We start from the raw sequence: 15,283 nt of genomic DNA on the forward strand, positions 1-15,283 counted from the left end.
TCAACGTCAACAACACTAAGGAGCTGATTGTGGACTTCAGGAGACAGTAGAGGAAGTACACCCCATCCATATCAACTGAGGCCGCAGTGGAGAAGGTGAAAAGCTTCAAGTTCCTTGGTGTACACATCACTGACAATCTGAAATTGCAACAGCACCTCAAGAGGCTGAAGAAATTCAGCTTGGCCCCTAAGACCCTCAAAAACGTTTACAGATGCACCATTGAGAACATCCTGTTGGGCTGTATCATCGCCTGGTATGGCAACTGCACCACGGGGCTCTTTAGAGGGTGTTGCGGTTTGCCCAGTGTATCACCGAGGGCACACTGCATACCCTCCAGGACATCTACAGCACCCGGTGTCACAGGAAGGCCAAGAAGATTATCAAGAACCTCAGCTACCAAGCCACAGCCTTTTCACCCCGCTATCATCCAGAAGGCGAGGACCGTACAGGTGCATCAAAGCAGGACAGAGACTGAAAAACAGCTTCTATATCAAGGCAATCAGACTGTTAAATAGCCATCACTAGCTGGCCTTCACCAAGTACACTGCCCTGAACTTAGTCACTGTCACTAGCCGGCCACTACCCAGTTACTCAACCCGTCAACTTCGAGAATCTGCCCTTTGTACATAGACATGGAACACTGGTTACTTTAATAAGGTTTACTGTGCATTCTTAAATATTCAGACCCCTTGACCTTCTAAAAAGTGGATTGAATAAATTGTTTCATCATCAATCTACACACAATACCCAATAATGACAAAGCAAAACATTATTATTATTATTATTTGCTCATTTATAAAAATAAACAGAAATACCTTATTTACAGTGCCTTGCAAAAGTATTCACCCCCTTGGCATTTTTCTTATTTTGTTGCATTTACAACCTGTAATTTAAATTGATTTTTATTTCATGTAATGGACATACACAAAATTGTCAATTGGTGAAGTGAAAAAAAAATCACTTGTTTCAACAACAAAAAATTAAAGCGGAAAAGTGGTGCGTGCATATGTATTCCCTTTGCTATGAAGCCCCTAAATAAGACCTGATGCAACCAATTACCTGCTAAAGTCACATAATTAGTTAAATAAGGTCCACCTGTGTGCAATCTAAGTGTCACATGATCTCAGTATGTGTGTATATATATATATATATATACACACACACACACACACACATACATACACACACCTGTTCTGAAAGGCCCCAAAAATCTGCAACACCTCGAACCAAGTGGCACCACGAAGACCAAACAGCGCTCCAAACAGGTCAGGGACAAAGTTGTGGAGAACTACAGATCAGGGTTGGGTTATAAGAAAATATTCTAAACTTTGAACATCCCACAGAGCACCATTAAGTCCATTATTAAAAAATAGAAAGAATATGGCACCACAACAAACCTGCCAAGAGAGGGCCACCCACCAGGCAAGGGGGGCATTAATCAGAGAGGCCACAAAGAGACCAGAGATAACCCTGAAGGAGCTGCAAAGCTCCACAGCGGAGATTTGATCAAATCAAATCAAATTTATTTATATAGCCCTTCGTACATCAGCTGATATCTCAAAGTGCTGTACAGAAACCCAGCCTAAAACCCCAAACAGCAAGCAATGCAGGTGTAGAAGCACGGTGGCTAGGAAAAACTCCCTAGAAAGGCCAAAACCTAGGAAGAAACCTAGAGAGGAACCAGGCTATGTGGGGTGGCCAGTCCTACTCTGGCTGTGCCGGGTGGAGATTATAACAGAACATGGCCAAGATGTTCAAATGTTCATAAATGACCAGCATGGTCGAATAATAATAAGGCAGAACAGTTGAAACTGGAGCAGCAGCACAGTCAGGTGGACTGGGAACAGCAAGGAGTCATCATGTCAGGTAGTCCTAGGGCACGGTCCTAGGGCTCAGGTCCTCCGAGAGAGAGAAAGAAAGAGAGAATTAGAGAGAGCATATGTGGGGTGGCCAGTCCTCTTCTGGCTGTGTCGGGTGGAGATTATAACAGAACATGGCCAAGATGTTCAAATGTTCAGCAAGGAGTCATCATGTCAGGTAGTCCTGGGGCATGGTCCTAGGGCTCAGGTCAGTTGAAACTGGAGCAGCAGCATGGCCAGGTGGACTGGGGACAGCAAGGAGTCATCATGTCAGGTAGTCCTGGGGCATGGTCCTAGGGCTCAGGTCCTCCGAGAGAGAGAAAGAAAGGAGAGAATTAGAGAACGCACACTTAGATTCACACAGGACACCGAATAGGACAGGAGAAGTACTCCAGATATAACAAACTGACCCTAGCCCCCCGACACAAACTACTGCAGCATAAATACTGGAGGCTGAGACAGGAGATTTGATAATCTGTCCATAGGACCACTGTAAACCATACACTCCACAGAGCTGGGCTTTACGGAAGAGTGGACAGAAAAAAGCCATAAATTAAAGAAAAAAATAAGCAAACGCGTTTGGTGTTCGCCAAAATGCATGTGGGAGACTCCCCAAACATCTGGAAGAAGGTACTCTGGTTAGATGAGACTAAAATTGAGCTTTTTGGCCATCAAGGAAAACGTTATGTCTGGCGCAAACCCAACACCTCTCATCACCCCGAGAATATCATCCCTACAGTGAAGCATGGTGGTGGTGGCAGCATCATGCTGTGGGTATGTTTTTCATTGGCAGGGACTGGGAAACTGGTCAGAATTGAAGGAATGATGAATGGCGCTAAATACAGGGAAATTCTTTAGGGAAACCTGTTTGTCTTTACATTGACATTTAAGTCATTTAGCAGACGCTCTTATCCAGAGCGACTAAGTCTTCAAGAGATTTGAGACGGGACGGAGTTTCACCTTCCAGCAGGACAATGACCCTGAGCATACTGCTAAAGAAACACTTGAGTGGATTAAGCGGAAACATTTAAATGTCTTGGAATGGTCTAGTCAAAGCCCAGACCTCAATCCAATTGAGAATCTGTGGTATAACTTAAAGATTGCTGTACACCAGCAGAACCCATCCAATTTGAAGGAGCTGGAGCAGTTTTGCCTTGACGAATGGACAATAATCCCAATGGCTAGATGTGCCAAGCTGATAGAGACATACCCCAAGATACTTTCAGCTGTAATTGCTACAAAAGATGGCTCTACAAAGTTTTGACTGTTTGTTTCACAATAAAAAATATAAAATCAAATCAAAGTTTATTTGTCACGTGCGCTGAATACAACAGGTACAGGTACAACAACCTTAGAGTGAAATGCTTACTTACAGGCTTTAACCAATGGTGCGAGAGAAAAAAAAGGTATGTGTGTATGTAAGTAAAGAAATAAAACAACAGTAAAAATACATTTGAAAAAAGGAGTAGCAAGGCTATATACAGACACCTGTTAGTCAGGCTTATTGAGGTAGCATGTACTGTATATGATGAACAGAGAGTAGCAGAAGCGTAAAAAGAGGGGTTGGCGGGTGGTGGGACACAATGCAATTAGCCCGGTTAGCCAATGTGCGGGAACACTGGTTGGTCGGGCCATTTAGGTAGTATGTACATGAATGTATAGTTAAAGTGACTATGCATATAAGATAAACAGAGTAGCAGCAGCGTTAAACAAGGCGTTGGGGGGGGGGGGGGGGTGCATACAGTGAAAATAGTCCAAGTACCTGTTCAGGAGTCTTATGGCTTGGGGGTAAAAACTGTTGAGAAGCATTTTTGTCCTAGACTTGGCACTCCGGTACCGCTTGCCATGCGGTAGTAGAGAGAACAGTCTATGACTGGGGTGGCTGGGGTCTTTGACAATCTTTAGGGCCTTCCTCTGACACCGCCTGGTGTAGAGGTCCTGGATGGCAGGCAGCTTTGCCCCAGTGATGTACTTGGCCGTACGCACTACCCTCTGAAGTGCCTTGCGGTCGGAGGCCGAGCAATTTCCGTACCAGGCAGTGATGCAACCTGTGAGGATGCTCTCGATGAAATATTTTGAATCTTGAAAGCGGTAGGCATGAAGTGTAAATCAAATGATACAACCCCCCCCCCCAAACAAAAAAACATATATTTTAACTCCAGGTTGTAAGGCAACAAAATAGGAAAAATACCAAGGGGGTGAATACTTTCGCAAGCCACTGTACATAAGTATTCAGACCCTTTGCTCTGAGACTCAAAATTGAGCCCAAGTTTGGACACATCTACTCGTTCAAGGGTTTTTTCTTCATTTTTTTGAATGTGCAAAGCTATCATCAAGGAAAAGGGTAGCTACTTTAAAGAATCTCAAATATAAAAAATATATTTTGGTTACTACATGATTTCATATGTGTTATTTCATAGTTTTCTCTTCAGTATTATTTTACAATGTAGAAAATAGTACAAATGAAAAAACAAAATTGAATGACTAGGTGTGTCCAAACTTTTGACTGGTCCGGGTAGCCATTTGATTAGCTGTTCAGGAGTCTTATGGCTTGGGGATAGAAGCTGTTAAGAAGCCTTTTGGACCTTGACTTGGCGCTCTGTTACCACTTGCCGTGCGGTAGCAGAGAGAACAGTCTATGCCTAGGGTGGCTGGAGTCTTCGGCAACTTTTAGGGCCTTCCTCTGACACTGCCTGGTATAGAGGTCCTGGTTGGCAGGAAGCTTGGCCCCAGTGATGTACTGGGCCGTACACACTACCCTCTGTAATGCCTTGCGGTCGGAGGTCGAGCAGTTGCCATATCAGGCAGTGATGCAAACAGTCAGGATGCCCTCGATGGTATTTCGTTGGTGATGTGGACACCAAGGAACTTGAGGCTCTCAACCTGCTCCACTACAGCCCTGTCGATGAGAATTGGGGCATGCTCAGCCCTCCTTTTCCTGTGGTCCACAATCATCTGTCTTGATCACGTTGCAGGAGAGGTTGTTATCCTGGCAACACACTGCCAGATCTCTGACCTCCTCCCTATAGGCTGCGTCATCGGTGATCAGGCCTACCACTGTCGTGTTGTCGGCAAACTTAATGGTGTTGGAGTCATGCTTGGCCATGCAGTCATGGGTGAACAGGGAGTACAGGAAGGGACTGAGCACGCAACCCTGAGGGGCCTCCGTGTTAAGGACCAGCGTGGCATATGTTTTATTACCTACCCTTACCACCTGCGGGGTGGCCCATCAGGAAGTCCAGGATCTAGTTGCAGAGGGAGGTATTGAGTCCCAGTGTACTTAGCTTAGTGATGAGCTTTCAAGGCACTATGGTGTTGAACGCTGAGCTGTAATCAATGAATAGCATTCTCATGTAGGTGTTCCTTTTGTCCAGGTGGGAAAGGGCAGTGTGGAGTGCAATAGAGAGAGCATCATTTGTGGATCTGTTGTGGAGGTATGCAAATTGGAGTGGATCTAGGGTTTCTGGGAAAATGGTGTTGATGTACGTACGGTCACTATGGGGATGACGTCATTGATGCACTTATTGATGAAGCCAGTGACTAATGTGGTGTACTCCTCAATGCTATCGGAAGAATCCCGGAACATATTCCAGTCTGTGCTAGCAAAATAGTCCGGTAGCATAGCATCTGCGTCATCTGACCACTTCCGTATTGAGTGAGTCACTGGTACTTCCTGCTTTAGGTTTTGCTTGTAAGCAGGAATCAGGAGGATAGAGTTATGGTCAGATTTTCCAAATGGAGGGCGAGGGAGAGCTTTGTTCGTGTCTCTGTGTGTGGGGTAAAGGTGGTCTAGAGGTTTTTTTCCTCTGGTCGCATATGTTGGTCGCACATGCTGTGGTCGCACATGCTGGTAGAAATGAGTTAAAACGTATTTAAATTTCCCTGCATTAAATTCCCTGGCCACTAGGAGTGCCACCGCTGGATGAGCAATTTCTTGTTTGCCAGCATCGGTTTGTGGTGGTAAAGAGACAGGTACGACATTTTTTTAATGCAAACTGTCTTGGTAAATAGTGTGGTCTACAGCTTATCATGAGATACTCTACTTCAGGTGAGCAAAACCTTGAGACGTCCTTAATATTAGATTTTGTGCACCAGCTGTTATTTACAAATAGACACAGACCGCCACCCCTTGTCTTACCAGAGACAGCTGTTCTATGTTGCAGATGCATAGAAAACCCAGCCAGCTGTATGTTATCCATGTCTTCGTTCAGCCACAATTTGGTGAAACATTACTTTCGCAAGGCACTGTATGTTTTCGGCCCCCCTGAACTTTGCAACCTTTTGCCACATTTCAGGCTTCATTTCACGCCCAATTTTTCAGTTTTTGATTTGTTAAAAAAGTTTGAAATATCCAATAAATGTCATTCCACTTCATGATTGTGTCCCACTTGTTGTTGATTCTTCACAAAAAAATAGTTTTATATCTTTATGTTTGAAGCCTGAAATTCTGCAAAAGGTCGCAAAGTTCAAGGGGGCCGAATACTTTCGCAAGGCACTGTATGACAGTGTTTAATGTCCCGTTGGTAGGTTTGTCTTGATCGGAGATCCATTTTTTCATCCAATGCTTGTACATTGGCCAATAGGACTGATGGTAGAGGCCGATTACCCACTCCCCGATGAATCCTCACAAGGCACTCCGATCTCCGCCCCCTGTAACTTTGTCTTTTCCTCAACCATCCCCTTTATAACCTCCCCACCCTCTTACTCCCCCAGCTCTTATCTTCCATGGCCTCATCATCCCCTCTTCTTCCCTCCATTTCGGCCCCCTTTCCCCAGTGCAAGAGCGTAGTAATCCCATTACACACGTGTGAATACCAGCTGGGAGAGGGAAGGAGTGGGGAGAGAGGGGAAAATGAACAGTGTGTGCGTGTGTGTCTATATAGTATACGTCTCCACTTTCCTCAGTCTAAAGTATGTAATCTAATGTTGGAAGTATCTCAGTGCTGTTGAGAGGCGAAAGGGCACAAGCAGGCACATTTGAAGTTAGCTCGGGGAGGGCTTGTAAGGTGAGGACGCTAGACAGCAGAGACAGACCCAATGTGTTTCCTGAAGAGTTCAAGCACCAAGAAAATAAACAAGCCTTTTGATCACAAAGGCCCCATTCACTCCGTCTCATTCTCTCTCTCCGTCTCCCCCTCCCCCCTCCGTTCTGAGCCCTCCACTTACCCTTGCTACTCTGGCCATTAAATCTCCACTCTCCCTCTGACCCTTCTCTTTATTAATCCCCTTTCCTCCTTTAAAAACCCTTCCTCCCTCTCTTCCCTCCATTTCACCTCTCTTTTCCTCAGTAGCTGTGCCTCGACTGTGTGCCTGTCACTTGTATGACTTGAGGGCCTCAGTTGATATTGTCTTTGGGCTTTTAAAAGGCCTTGAAGATATGGGGCCCCCTATCATCTTGTGGGGGAAGAAAGCTGTAGAGTGTTGAGAAGACTGTCAATTTGAAAATATCTTCATCATAACATCATTGACACTCCCCATGTCAGTGTCGGCTCGTGTGTTCTGTTGTTCAGTGTGGTTCCCTATGCCATTCAGCACCACTTAGGAAAATAAATAGATTTCCTCATTACAATCCTGCGGTTTAAAATAAGAGAGGAGAGGGGAGACAAGTCAAATACATTTTATGTAACCTCTGGTCAGATTATAAAACCTTAGCCAATCATCAGGTTGCTTACCCTATATTTCAGATCTCACAATATAGATAATAATGGTTAAATCAAAGTTAGCCTAACTATTCATCATGATTGATTGATTGATTCCTGCATAAGCCTCATTATCATCAATTACCTCCATCACAAGCAACAGTTCACGGCTACAGAACAAGGTTCCCCATCTAGCTTTTGTTAAATGTCTTTTGAAAAGCAATAAGCTTCACCCACAACGGTATGCACCTGACACCCTGATCTCAAGACCCTGTTGTGGAAACTAGTTTCCCTGTACCATAAATGAACTTGTCATAATTAGTTGTACTTTGTATATAGGCCTATAGTTCAATTCCAAGGCTGCATTTAGGCTAGTTGTAATACTGGTAAGCACAGACAAAGCAACAGTGTTTTAATTCAACTAAGACAGAAGATGAAAAGTGTATAGTACGACGTTTACAGTGCCTCCCGAAAGTATTCACACCACTTTACTTTTCCCACATTTTGTTGTGTTACAGCCTGAATTTAAAATGGATTCAATTGAGATTTGTTTTGTCACTGGCCTACACACGATACCCCATAATGTCAAAGTGGAATTATGTTTTTCAAAATACTTACAAATACATTAAACCTGAAATGCTGAAATGTCTTGAGTCAATAAGTATTCAACACTTTAGATTTTTGAATGACTACCTCATTTTTGTACCCCCACACAATTATCAGTCGAGCAGTGAATTTCAAACACAGATTCAACCACAAAGACCAGGGAGGTTTTCCAATGCCTCACAAAGAAGGGCACCAATTGGTAGATGGGTAAAAAAAATGGAATACCCCTTTGAGCATGGTGAAGTTATTAATTACATTTTGGATGGTTTATATAGTGTCCTGTGTCTTTGTAGTGACACACAGTCACTACAAAGACACAGGAATCCGTCCTAACACAGTTGCCAGAGAGGATGGAAACCGCTCTGGGATTTCACCATGAGGCCAATGGTGACTTTAGAACAGTTACAGAGTTGTATGGCTGTGATAAGAGAAAACTGAGGATGGATCAACCACATTGTAGTTACTCCACAATACTAACCTAATTGAAGGAAATGAAGGAAGCCTCTACATAAGAAAAATATTCCAAAACATGCATCCAGTTTGCAACAAGGCACTAAAGTAATACTACAAAAAGATTGGCAGAGCAATTCACTTTTTGTCCTAAATAGAAACTGTCATGTTTGGGGAAAATCCAATACAACACATTACTGTGTACCACACTTTATTTTCAAGAATAGTGGTCACTGCATCATGTTATTGGTATGCTTGTAATTGTTAAGGACTGGGGAGTTTTTCAGGATAAAAAAATAAACTGAATGGAGCACTGCCCAGGTAAAATACCAAAGGGAAACCTGGTTCAGTCTGCTTTCCACCAGACATTGTGAGATGAATTCACTTTTCAGCAGGACAATAACCTAAAACACAAGGCCAAATCTACACTGGAGTTGCTTACCAAGAAGAAAGTGAATGTTCCTGAGTGGCCGAGTTACAGTTTTGAATTAAATCTTACTTAAAAAATCTATGGCAAGATATGAAAATGGATGTTTAGCAATGGTCAACAACCAATTTGACAGAGCTTGAAGAATTTTGAAAAGTATAATGGACAAATGTTGCATAATCCAGGTGTGGAAAGCTCTTTAGAGATTTACCCAGAAAGACTGTAATCGCTGCCAAAGGTGCTTCTACAAAGTATTGACTCAAGGGTGTGAATATTTATGTAAATTAGATATTGCTGTATTTCATTTTCAATATATTTGCAAACATTTCTACAAACATGTTTTCACTTTATCATTATGAGGTATTGTGTGTAGATGGTTAAGAGAGAAACAAATTAATTTAATCCATTTTGAATTCATGCTGTAAAACAACAAAATGTGGAATAAATCAAGGGGTATGAATACATTCTGAAGGCACAGTAGGGCCTGAAAATATACCCCGTCTCCCCCCCTTTCTCGCCTCCAGCGTCTGACTGTCACTCTGATTAGGGACGCCAAGGTCGCCTCACAAAGGAGGAGAAGAACCCTTAATGTTTTGGCAGTGTGGTGTCGGAGCAACAACCTCTCCCTCAACGTCAGCAAGACCAAATGAGCTGATTGTGGAATACAGGAAATGGGGGGGGGGGGGGGGCAGTGGAGCAGGTAAACGGCTTCAAGTTCCTCGGTGTCCAAATCACGAAATACTTCAAATGGTCCAAACACACAGTCGTACCTCAGTGCCTGTTCCCCATCATAAGGTTGAAAAAGTTTGGCATGGGCCCTCAAATCCTGAAAAGGTTCTACAGCTGCACCATCGAGAGCATATTGACTGGCTGCATCACTTCTTGGTATGACAATAGCACGGCCCTCGATCGCATGGCGCAACAGAGGGTTGTGTTGACAGCCCATTACATCACTGGGGACGAGCTCCCTGCCTTCCAGGACCTCTATATCAGGCTGTGTGAAAAGAAGGCCAGAAAAACATCATCAAAGAGCCCAACCACCCAAGCCATAGACTATTTTCTCTGCTGCTAAACAACAAGAGGTACAGGTGCATCAAGTCTGACCAACAGGCTCTTGAACAGCTTCTATCCCCAAGCAATACGAATGAAAGATAGCTAACAAAATAGCGACACGGACTGAGTTTAGCTAGTACCTTTATTGACCTTTTATTTTCTCTATCAATACTCACAGGGCCCTACACACACACTGTCACTCCAACACACAAACAAACACTCACTCACACATAATATGCACATACATTTATGCTGACTCTACACACCCACTCACATGCAAGCATCTGCTACTCTATTCTTCAGTGATTGCATGTTGGCCAATAGAACGGATGGTAGAGGCGGGTAATTCTCACAAGGCACCCCAATCTCCGCCCCCTGTACCTTCATCTTTTCTTGACACAAATGATGAGGATTTGGGCCTGGTCTCGGAGAAACAGTACATCCTTCGCGTCAGACTCATTTAAGAAAATATCTTTGTCCAGTTTGAGGTGAGTGATCACTGTTCTGATATCCAGAAGCTCTTTTTGGTCATAAGAGGCGGTAGCAGCAACATTATATACAAAATTAGTTACAAACAATACAGATTTTTAAATATTTTTTTTAAATGTCACAGTTGGTTAGTTGCCCGTTAAACGGCTCCAGCGCCATTATACATAATATTCAGACCCTTTGCAATGAGACTCGAAATTGAGTTCAGGTGAAATCTGTTTCCATTGATCATTCTTGAGATGTTTCTACAACTTGGTTGAAGTCCACCTGGGGTAAATCCAATTAATGGGACATGATTTAGAAAGGCACATACCTGTCTATATAAGGTCTCACAGTTGACAGTGCATGTCAGAGCAAAAAAAAATTGTCCGTAGAGCTCTGAGACGGGATTGTGTCAAGGCACACATCTGGGGAAGGGTACCAAAACATTTCTGCAGCTTTGAAGGTACCCAAGAACACAGTGGCCTGCATCATTCTTAAATGGAAGAAGTTTGTAACCACCAAGACTCTTCCTAGAGCTGGTAGCAAGGCCAAACTGAGCCATCGGGGGAGAAGAGCCTTGGTCAGGTAGGTGACCAAGAACCCAATGGTCACTCTGACAGAGCTCCTATGTAGAGATGGAAGAAACTTCTATATGGACAACCATCTCTGCAGCACTCCACCAATCAGGCCTTTATGGTAGAGTGGCCAGGCGGAAGCCACTCTTCGGTAAAAGACACTTGACAGCCCGCTTGGAGTTTCCCGAAAGGCACCTAAAGGACTCTCAGACCATGTGAAATAAAGTTACCTGGTCTGATGAAACCGAGATTGAACTCTTTGGCCTGAATGACAAGCATCACGTCTGAAGGAAACCTGGCACCATCCCTTCAATGAAGCATGGTGGTGGCAGCATCATGCTGTGGAGATGTTTTTCAGTGACAGGGAACGGCGACTAGTCAGGATCAAGGGAAAGGTGAAGGGAGCAAACTACAGAGAGATCCTTGATGAAAACCTGCACCAGAGTGCCCGATGGAACATCTCTGGAGAGACCTGAAAATGGCTATACAGCGACGCTCCCAATCTAACCTGACAGAACTTGAGGGGATCTGTAGAGAAGAATGGGAGAAACTCCCCAAATACAGGTGTGCCAAGCTTGAAGGGCCATACCCAAGAAGACTAAAGGCTGTAATCCCTGTCAATGGTGCTTCCACAAAGTACTGAGTAAAAGGTCTGAATACTTATGTAAATGTAATTATTTAAGTTTTATCTAAAAATCTGTTTTGGATTTGTCATTATGGGGTATTGTGTGTAGATTGATGAGGAAAAAAATACCATTTAGAATAAGGCTGAAAAGTAACAAAATGTGGAAAAAGTCAATGGGTCTGAATAGTTTCCGAATGCACCTCCATCACTCCAGTATCCCTGCACATGTACAGTTGAAGTCGGAAGTTTACATACACCTTTAGCCAAATACATTTAAACTCAGTTTTTCACAATTCCTGACATTTAATCCTTGTAAAAATTCCCTGTTTTAGGATCACCACTTTATTTTAAGAATTTGAAATGGCAGAATAATAGTAGAGAGAATGATTTATTTCAGCTTTTATTTCTTTCATCACATTTCCAGTGGGTCAGAAGTTTACATACACTCAATTAGTATTTGGTAGCATTGCCTTTAAATTGTTTAACTTGGGTCAAATGTTTCGGGTAGCCTTCCACAAGCTTCCCACAATAAGTTGGGTGAATTTTGTCCCATTCCTCCTGACAGAGCTGGCGTAACTGAACCAGGTTTGTATGCCTCCTTGCTCGCACATGCTTTTTCAGTTCTGCCCACAAATTGTCAATAGGATTGAGGTCAGGGCTTTGTGATGGCCACGCCAATACACAACTTTGGAAGTATGCTTTGGGTCAGTCAATTTGGAAGACCCATTTGCGACCAAGCTTTAACTTCCCGACTGATATCTTGAGATGTTGCTTCAATATATCCACATAATTTCCCTTCCTCATGAAGCCATCTATTTTGTGAAGTGCACCAGACCCTCTTGCAGCAAAGCAAGATGCTGCCACCCCCGTGCTTCACGGTTGGGATGGTGTTTTTCGGCTTGCAAGTCTCCCCCTTTTCCCTCCTAACATAACGATGGTCATTATGGCCAAACAGTTCTATTTTTGTTTCATCAGACCCGAGGACATTTCTCAAAAAAGTCTTTGTCCCATGTGCAGCTGCAAACCGTAGTCTGGCTTTTTTTTAATGGCGGTTTTGGAGCAGTGGCTTCTTCCTTGCTGAGTGGCCTTTCAGGTTATGTCGATATAGGACTCATTTTTACTGTGGATATAGATACTTTTGTACCTGCTTCCTCCAGCATCTTCACAAGGTCCTTTGCTGTTGTTCTGGGATTGATTTGCACTTTTCGCACCAAAGTACGTTCATCTCTAGAAGACAGAACGCGTCTCCTTCCTGAGTGGTATGATGGCTGTGTGGTCCCATGGTGTTTATATTGTTTGTACAGATGAACGTGGTACCTTCAGGCATTTGGAAATTGCTCCCAAGGATGACCCAGACTTGGTGGAGGTCTACAATTCTTTTTCTGAGGTCTTGGCTGATTTCTTTTGATTTTCCCATGATGTCAAGCAAAGAGGCACTGAGTTTGAAGGTAGGCCTTGAAATACATACACAGGTACACCTCCAATTGACTCAAATTATGTCAATTAGCCTATCAGAAGCTTCTAAAGCCATGACATCATTTTCTGTAATTTTCCAAGCTGTTTAAAGGCACAGTCAACTTCTGACCCACTGGAATTGTGATACAGTGAATTATAAGTGAAATAATCTGTCTGTAAACAATTGTTCGAAAAATGACTTGTGTCATGCACAAAGTAGATGTACTAACCAACTTGCCAAAATGATAGTTTGTTAACAAGAAATTTGTGGAGTGGTTGAAAAACTAACTTTTTAAATATTTCCTGTATATAGTGTGCTTACTTCCTTACGTTATTGTGTATAACAGCAAAACTGTTACCTCACCCTAGACAAGTTGGCTACTGGGGGTCACAGTTTCTTCACACTCTTTGGAGAAGGAATGGGAGTGAGGGATGACAAGAATAATGGAATATGGCTTGAGGTTTTGGATTAATAATAAGTATATGGAAACATATGATGCCAATGGCTGGTAGAAGAGAGGCAGAGATGCTTGGCACAGTGGTGGAGGACTGTTTTCGGCTACGTTACACTGTTCTGTTACTCTGGTGCTTGTGTAGGACAGTCTATGAAATGTCACCTACTACCCTTCAGTTTCCACACACAACCACTTAGAGGAAACAAGAACAGGGGAGGGAGAGACAGAGGGAGTGGGAGCAACGCGAAAGAGTGAGAGAGAGTTGGATGAAAAGAAACAGAAGGCCACCTACGATCCCTTGTTGTTCTCCACTTCAATTTCCCCTCCGTCGGTCTCTTCAACGGCGCACATACCATCTCCTCTCCAACCCTCCTCTTGGGTCTCATCAACTATTTATTTCTCCCTTAATCTCATGTATGTTCTCTCCCGGATCTCTAAAGAAACACTCCTATAACGAAAAGTCTGAAGGATCCTTCATTAGACCGAATAGAATGAGGAATGCAACTGAAGGCAATAAACCATTTCTCTGGTAGGAAACAGCCTATGTGGCATTGATATTAGTCCGAAAAATATATTCTAGTGTCGATTGAGTACAAAGTGGAAATAGGATAACGTGGTCATAAAGTCAGTCTTGTTCAAAACAGAGATTTGCGAGATAATTAGGAAACAATTGTATGTCACGGAATGAAGGGTACCATAACAGTTTTCCTGAGTTGGGTTTAATTTAACCCTGCCCAATGCCCACAGCTGGTGGCACCCAAGTAATCATCAATTGCCCATGGTCAATTTGGTTTGACATTCGATATCCCTATGGGGCTAGTTAGGGACCATCAGTAAATGACACAATGCACATAGGACAATATTTTAAAATATCAATAGCTCCAAATTTCAATGACTTTAAAACCTCAAATCAACTAAAAATTGTAGAAATGAACATACAATGAGACACCTAAAAGATGTGCAACATGAAAATATTGTCCCATTTACATTGTGTAATTTATTGAGTCGCTATCTATCCCCAGAGATAGGCTATCCAAAGTCAAACCAACTTTGCCATGGTCCCACATCAGTGGCTGAAGCTAACTGTTGAAGGAAGTTGGCTAGCTAGGCTACTTCCAGAAACAAGACCTGGTTAGACTGTTTCAAGTTATCTAGAAGGGTGAGTGACTGTAACTGTGTATTGTTTTGGCAGAGTGAAAGTACAATAGCTTCCCACATTTGAACCAAAGGAGGTGGGTGGGAGGAGCTTTTGGAGGACAGGCTCATTGTAATGGCTGGAATGGAATTAATGGAACGGTATCAAACATATGGAAACTACATGTTTGACTCCATTCCATTTATTCTATTCCAGCCATCACAATGAGCCTGTCCTCCTATAGCTCCTCCTACAAGCCTCCTCTGGTTCGAACAAACACACACACACAAATGAGAGACACCCACGTAAAAGCATGCCTCCAAAACCCAAATCTCATTCGCATTTCCTAATGGGGAGAATTGAAACCAAGACTAAATGAGGCAGTTCAGCCCCCCTTTTAGAGAAAGATCCAGCAGACTCCTTTGGTGCAGGTGCGGCAGGTAGCCTAATGGTCAGAGTGTTGGACTAGTAACAGAAAGGTTGCAAGATTGAATCCCTGAGCTGGCTAGGTAAACATCTGTCGCTCTGCTCCT

This window comes from Oncorhynchus gorbuscha, linkage group LG09, assembly GCF_021184085.1.
Source record: "Oncorhynchus gorbuscha isolate QuinsamMale2020 ecotype Even-year linkage group LG09, OgorEven_v1.0, whole genome shotgun sequence".
Classification (NCBI taxonomy): domain Eukaryota; kingdom Metazoa; phylum Chordata; class Actinopteri; order Salmoniformes; family Salmonidae; genus Oncorhynchus; species Oncorhynchus gorbuscha.